This window comes from Triturus cristatus, chromosome 5_1 (genome assembly GCF_964204655.1).
Source record: "Triturus cristatus chromosome 5_1, aTriCri1.1, whole genome shotgun sequence".
In the NCBI taxonomy this organism is placed as follows: domain Eukaryota; kingdom Metazoa; phylum Chordata; class Amphibia; order Caudata; family Salamandridae; genus Triturus; species Triturus cristatus.
Genome location: NC_140587.1, coordinates 549018513 through 549024905, shown reverse-complemented (window position 1 = coordinate 549024905; position 6393 = coordinate 549018513).

The window sequence follows — 6393 nt, the reverse complement described above, 5'->3', positions numbered from 1 at the left end:
ATCCACAAATGGATAACTGCTTTGGAGAGGGCTTGCAAAGTACAGCAGGTACCCCAAAGTCAGTGGGCATCTATCTTGTGGCTCTCCTTTTCTGAGAAAGGTAGAGACAAGCACCTCACAGTTAGTGATGAGGATGCTGACAATTACACTGTCCTGAACAGTGCTCTGATTGATGGGTTTGGCCTAACCACTGAACAATACAGGTTGTTGTTCAGGGATACCCAGAAGACACAGACTCAGGACTGGACTGACTTTGTAGATTGTGCCACTAAGGCTTTGGAAGGCTGGTTATTGGGTAGTAAGGTTAAGGACTATACAGGATTGTATAATTTGATCATGAGAGAACAAATCCTTAACAACTGTCAAAACCAGTTACTGCATCAACACTTGATTGACTCTGACCTAACTTCTCCCCAGGAATTGGGAAAGAAGGCAGATAGGTGGGTCGGGACTAGAGTTAAGCAGAAAAACCATAACCAGGGCGGTGATCAGAAAAAGGCAGACCAGAAGGGTAATGAGCAGAAATCAAAAGACCAGAAGTCCTCACCAGGTCCCCAAAAGGCTCAGGGGGAGGGTGGTCCCAAAAAGGATAAAAAGAAAGATGGCCAAAAGAAACCTTGGTGTAACTATTGTAAGTCCAATTCCCATTGGTATAGTGAATGCACCAAAAAGGACAAGCCCCCAGCCACCATTGCCCCTAAGGCAACTGTACCCCCTAGTCCAGCTGTAAGTGGTGGTTCCCAGCAAAAGGGTGTAATAGGGTTAACCCTGGGAACTTAAGTGGATTCTGGCCTAGTCAGAATAACCACTCAGGCTGTTCTGATCTGTGATGGGGACATAGCGTTGTCCTCTACTGTGAGCCCCAGTAACCTGGGCAAGTACAGACAGACTCCTTTTATCAACCAAAGAATGGCTCAGGCCTACAGGGACACAGGTGCTAGTGTCACAATGGTGACACCTGCCTTTGTGGACCCTGGACAGATCATGCTAGGTGAGAATTACCTAGTGACCAACGCTAGCAATGCCACTACCTCCCATAGTGTGGCAATTGTTAACTTCTCCTGGGGAGGGGTAACTGGCCTCAAGAAAGTTGTGGTGAGTTCAGACCTTCCTGTAGAGTGTCTGTTGGGAAATGACCTTGAAACTTCAGTGTGGGCTGAAGTGGAGTATAGGACCCATGCAGAAATGCTAGGAATAGATGCACATGTCCTTGCTGTGACGAGGCCACAGGCCAAAAAGTGCAACACTGAACAAGTGCTGGATCCTGGGACAATGGACCAGACACAACCCAAGAGAAAGACCAGTAGGGTTAAGGCTGTGCCTTCCCCCCTGCCTCAGGTAGAGAGTCAGCCCTCACAGGAGGATGATTCTGAGAGCCCTGAAGGAACTGTCCTAGAAGAACTGGAACCTGACCAGGTTGAGTTTCTTGGGACAGGGGGACCTTCAAGGGCAGATCTGAGGCAGGCCCAATTTGAATGTCCTTCTCTTGAACCCTCAGACAGCAGGCTGCTGCTGAGGCTGCAGGGAATGCTCAAAGTACCCATAGAGTGTATTGGGATGAAGGGCTGCTGTTCTCAGAGGCTAGAGACCCCAAGCCTGGTGCGTCCAGGAGGTTGGTCATACCCTTGAGTTTCAGAGGCTTCCTTCTTACCTTGGCCCATGATATTCCCCTTGCAGGACACTTAGGACAATACAAGACTTGGGACAGACTTGTCCCTCACTTTCACTGGCCTCACATGTCAGAAGATACCAAGGAGTTTTGTCGCTCCTGTGTCACCTGCCAAGCCAGTGGCAAATCAGGTGGCACCACAAAGGCCCCCCTCATACCACTACCTGTGGTGGGGGTTCCCTTTGAGAGAGTGGGGATAGACATTGTAGGACCAATGGACCCCCAAACAGCATCTGGGCACAGATTCATACTGGTGATAGTGGACCATGCCACCAGGTATCCAGAAGCTATACCCCTGAGGACCACAACAGCACCTGTTGTGGCAAGGGCCCTACTTGGAGTATTCTCCAGAGTGGGTTTTCCAAAGGAGGTTGTCTCTGACAGGGGTGCCAACTTCATGTCAGGATATTTGACTGCAGTGGTGTTAACTATAACTTCACTACCCCCTATCACCCACAATGCAATGGGCTTGTTGAAAGGTTCAACAAGACCCTACAAGGGATGATAAAAGGTTTACCAGACAAGCTTAGGCGAAGATGGGACATCCTTTTACCCTGCCTTCTGTTTGCCTACAGAGAGGTAAATTGATACTTGTAGTCCCACAAAAGGGGGTTGGCTACAGCCCTTTTGAGCTTTTGTTTGGGCATCCTGTAAGGGGACCCCTGTGTCTAGTAAGGGAAGGATGGGAGAGACCTCTCAGACAACCCAAACTGGATATAGTGGAGTATGTGCTTGGCCTCCGCTCCAGGATGGCAGAGTATATGAAGAAGGCTTCTAAAAACCTTGAGGCAAGCCAAGAACTCCAAAAAGCTTGGCATGACCAAAGGGCTGCGCTGACTGAGTACCAGCCAGGGCAGAAAGTGTGGGTGTTGGAGCCAGTGGCCCCAGCAGCACTCCAAGACAAATGGTCTGGACACCACACTATTGTTGAACAAAAGGGAGAAGTCACCTACTTGGTGGACCTTGGGTCTCCCAGAAGCCCCCACAGGGTGCTTCGTGTCAACAGATTGAAGGCATATGTTGACAGGGCAGACATGGGCTTACTCATGGCTACAGATGAGGGGCAGGAGGAAGAGAGTGACCCTCTCCCAGACTTGCTGACTCAGAACCCTGATGATGGTTCAGTTGATGGTGTGGTCTTTTCTGACAGCCTCACTAACCATCAGCAACAGGACTGCAGACAAGTTCTGCAGGCCTACAGGCATATGTTCTCACTGACCCAGAGTCAGACAAACTGGTGCACCCATGAGGTGGACACTGGTGACAGTCTGCCTGTGAAGAGTAAAATCTACAGGCAACCTGACCATGTCAGGGACTGCATAAAGATTGAGGTACAAAAGATGTTGGAGCTGGGAGTCATTGAACCTTCAGAGAGCCCTTGGGCTAGTCCTGTAGTTCTAGTGCCAAAACCTCACACCCAAGATGGTAAGAGAGAGATGAGGTTTTGCGTGGATTACAAAGATCTCAATGCTCTCAATAGGACAGATGCCCACCCAATACCTAGGGCAGATGAGCTCATTGATAGATTGGCAGCTGCCAAGTTTTTGGGTACATTTGACCTGACAGCAGGCTACTGGCAAATCAGACTAGCTGAGAGTGCAAAGGCCAAAACTGCTTTCTCAACCCCAGGAGGACATTATCAATTTGTGGTAATGCCCTTTGGCTTGAAGAATGCACCTGCCACTTTCCAAAGGTTGGTGAATCAAGTCCTTACAGGCCTGGATGACTACTGTGCAGCTTATCTTGATGATATTGCTGTCTTTAGCTCCACCTGGGAGGATCACCTGGTCCACCTGAGGAATGTTTTAGAGGCCCTGCAAAAGGCAGGCCTCACTATCAAGGCCACTAAGTGCCAGATAGGGCAGACCAAGGTTGTGTACCTGGGCCACGTAGTAGGTGGGGTCAGGTTCAACCATTGAAAAGCAAGATCCAGACCATAAAGGACTGGACTCCTCCAATTACCCAGACTCAGGTCAGAGCTTTCTTGGGCCTGACTGGGTACTACAGAAAGTTTGTTAAGAACTATGGGTCCATTGTGACACCACTTAATGACTTGACCTCTAAGAAAATGCCAAAGAAAGTTCAGTGGACAGTAAGCTGTCAGAAAGCATTTGATGACCTGAAGCAGGCCATGTGCACTGCACCTATTCTGAAAAGTCCAGACTACTCCAAGGAGTTCATTGTCCAGACAGATGCTTCTGAGTTGGGTGTGGGAGCTGTTCTTTCACAACTGAATATAGATGGTCAAGACCAGCCCATTGCTTTTATTAGTAGAAGGCTGACCCCTAGAGAGAAACGTTGGTCAGCTATTGAGAGGGAGGCCTTTGCTGTGGTTTGGGCCCTGAAGAAGCTGAGGCCATACCTGTTTGCCACTCACTTCCAGATTCAGACAGACCATAAGCCCCTCTTGTGGCTAAATCAGATGAAGGGTGAAAATCACAAACTTTTTAGGTGGTCCATTTCCCTACAGGGGGTGGACTTCACAGTGGAACATAGACCTGGGACTGACCATACCAATGCAGATGGACTCTCCAGATATTTCCACTTAGAACATGAAAACTCAACTGGTCAAGGTTAGTTTGATATCCCTAAGTTTGGGGGGGGGTTGTGTAGGAGAGTAGGGTCTGCTTTCTAAGTTCACCCCCACTTTATGCTTTTGCTTCACTGGTTTTCGACTTAGATGTGGCTGTGGGCCTGCTAATCAGACCCACAGCCCAGCTGTTCTCTCTCTAAATTCATACTATGTACTTTAGGTACATAACCCAATTGGTAAGGATCACCTTCTAGGGCCCTGTACAGTGTACCCTAGGTACCCAGGGCATAGGTGTACCCTAGGCCTACCAGGGGCTGCAGCATGTATTATGCCACCCCTGGCTGGCCTTCCATTATGACACAACTGGCTGATCACTCAGCTGGGGCAAGGTCGTGTAATCACCCCTTGCTTAGGTGTAGTATTCCTATACCTACCTTAAATATAGACACATGGGTAACCTATCAGTCACTCCTAGGGCAGGCCTTAACAATCCTGAAAGCAGAGTGCTTAGTAATATGTGAGATGGTGCTCTAGCATGAGCTGAGCCTGTCTGCAGCTTTCGGAACCATGTCCTTATAGCTGTTCTATATCGCCTACCATATACTCTTAAAGTGCCTTATAATCCTCGCGGTTATGGTAACTATGGTTTGGCTTTATCGAAACATGTCGTGTAAGGTGTCTAACACTTTGGAATACTACCCCCACCCCATTTCTGGCGATGAGGATAGTATTCCTCCCTACTAGAGGGAGAAGACATGTTGAAGACCTACTACCCAGTTAAAGTTAACCAGAGCCCCAGCATCACAAAATGGATGCTGCTGCCACAGACACAAGTCTGACCTCCTGCTGCTGGGAGTCCTTCCAGCGAGGGAGGCTTGGACAATAGGTTTCCTGCCTTGGGAGGTGCTAGCACCACCCTAGACAGGACTTAGTGTATTGGGGCAGGGAGGGATGAATGAAACGAGACACTGCCTGGGGCACACAAGGTGTCCCATGCATAGTCCAGTTCAAACCGGTGCTGGGGCACTCCAGCCCCAGTCCTGGCGCGAAACTGGACAAAGGGAAGGGGGTGTAACCACCCCCCTCCCTGGTCCCACCCATAGGAGGGACCTAGCAGGTAACCCAGCCCCCCAGATTAGTATAAGAGTGGGAGCTGAGTCCCTAGGACTTAAAAACTGCAACTTGAACAGAAACTCTGGACCTTCGACATTCGACTACGGAAGAAGACTGAAGAATCTCCCTTGTGGCCAAGGAGTGACCACCCTGTGCAAACAGGCACCATCAAGCGACCTGCCATTTGCTTTGCCCAAGTTCTACGAGGAACCGACTGCAGAGCCCGACCAGCGCCTTGACTTCCAGACTTCTCCGACCCTGATCCACATCCACAGCAAAGCTGAGATCCGTGGAGGCGACGAGAGACGTGGGACCGGCTACCTGGGAAAATGGACTACTAGCTTCCAGCGCAGCTTCTGAGGCATCCTCGAAGTTGTGCTCTGGGGATTGAGAAGCCCCAACCCCGAGCACCATCTGCACCGAAGATCAGCCCTCCACACTCCACGAGTTCTGCGTGGGGCCCTTCTGCATTTTCCTTCTCGACGCGTATGTCCGGTTACTTGCCCGTTGGCTAGTAGCCTCTGTGACGATGAACCCTAAACTTTCCACCACTGGTTTGGCTCCTCCAGACTGGCCCTTGCTTCCCTGTGAAAGAGAAGCACCTCAGGCCTTCCTGGTCTGCAACAGAAGCAAATCCTTCATCCTGCGTGGGTTGCGCTTGCCAAGGCTTGTTGGGTCCAAACTCGACATCAACGCCGCCAACAGCAAGAGCCTTTGTGGGGCAGCTCGGCTCCTGGTTCTGGTTGTCCTCGGCGCCTCCTGGTACCCGTGGCTCCTGCGACAAGCTTCACCTCTTCACCTGCATCTTCACGACATTGCCTGGTTCCTTCCTGGTTCCTTCCCGGCTCCTGGCTGGTGACCTAGACTCTGTCCCCTCTGCTTGCAGGTATCCTTCTTCTTGATTCTATCCTTGGAATCCACCGGACACTCTTCACTGACTGCCTGTCAGCATCTTTCTTCAGGCATCCATAGGAGTCGACGACGAAACCCGACGCAAGTTCACACCTATGCACTCGCAGCCCGTGGGCTAGGTAACTTGAGTACTCCGGTGCTCACAAGGGTATTGACTATCCTAGGG